The sequence below is a fragment of the Varanus komodoensis genome, unplaced genomic scaffold (genome assembly GCF_004798865.1).
Source record: "Varanus komodoensis strain SLA01 unplaced genomic scaffold, ASM479886v1 scaffold34_3, whole genome shotgun sequence".
Taxonomy (NCBI): Eukaryota; Metazoa; Chordata; class Lepidosauria; order Squamata; family Varanidae; genus Varanus; species Varanus komodoensis.
In genome coordinates, this window is record NW_025335855.1 from 477,653 (window position 1) to 478,729 (window position 1,077).

The window sequence follows — 1,077 nt, forward strand, 5'->3', positions numbered from 1 at the left end:
GTAGGGTTAGGGTTGGGAAAACGAGGTGTCCTGGCATGATTCTGATGGCTGGACTGTGCTTAGAATGGGCAGAAATGTTGAGCTGTGCCGAAAAAGCTACTCAAGGAGGGCTTTTTCAAAATCGCCCTCTTTTCAGTAGAACTTTAGCCCTATGTTAGGGTTAGGGGTGTGCACCAGGGTAGGGTTAGGGTTCAGTAAACGAGGTGTCCTGGCATGATTCTGATGGCTGGACTGTGTCTAGAATGGGCAGAAATGCTGAGCTGTGCAGAAAAGCTACTCAAGGAAAGCTTTTTCAGAATCACATTATTTTCAATGGAACTTTAGCCCTATATTAGGGTTAGGGGCGTTCACCAGAGTAGGGTTAGGCCAGTGGTGGTGAACCGATGGCACGCGTGGCTCTGCAGGCATGCAGAGCCCTCTCTTTCGGCGCATGAGCCAAGTCGCCCCGGCAACCGAGCATCGGATAATAGCGCACACAGGGGCCATGCGCATGCTCGGAAAGGAGTGGCGGCACCAGGTGATGACGTCACGAGCCGCAACTCATTAGCCACGACTCATCCAAGTTTTCACATGGCCGGTCTGTGAGCTGCCAAGGATATATATATTTGCTTGGACTGGCTGTGAGTTGTTTTTTCTAAACTGAAACCTCAGATTTCAGGTTTGATTGCAGTGTTGGCACTTTGCGATAAATAAGTGGGTTTTGGGTTGCAGTTTGGGCGCTCGGACTCTAAAAGGTTCACCATCACTGCCCTATTGTATGCACCATTTAATTTATTTTTGAATAGATAAATGGGGTCCCAAAGAGAAAATGTTGCATGTGAGTTGTTAGTCCCAGTCCACCCAATTACTTTAAAGTTCTTTTGGGAAAAGCAACAGGCCTCTCAATGCCAGTTTTGTATTTAAGATTCTCTTGGTCTGCACCATCTTGATGAGGATTCAGAGGGGGTCTTTCTGGCCCCCTGCCGGCTCTGGAACTCCCCTCCTCTGTGGCTGAGGAGGATTGGGGGGTCCTTTCCTGGTGTCCATTAGCAGGCAGGCAAAATTTTATTCAAGTATGTCTTTGCATTGTAAGCCAAC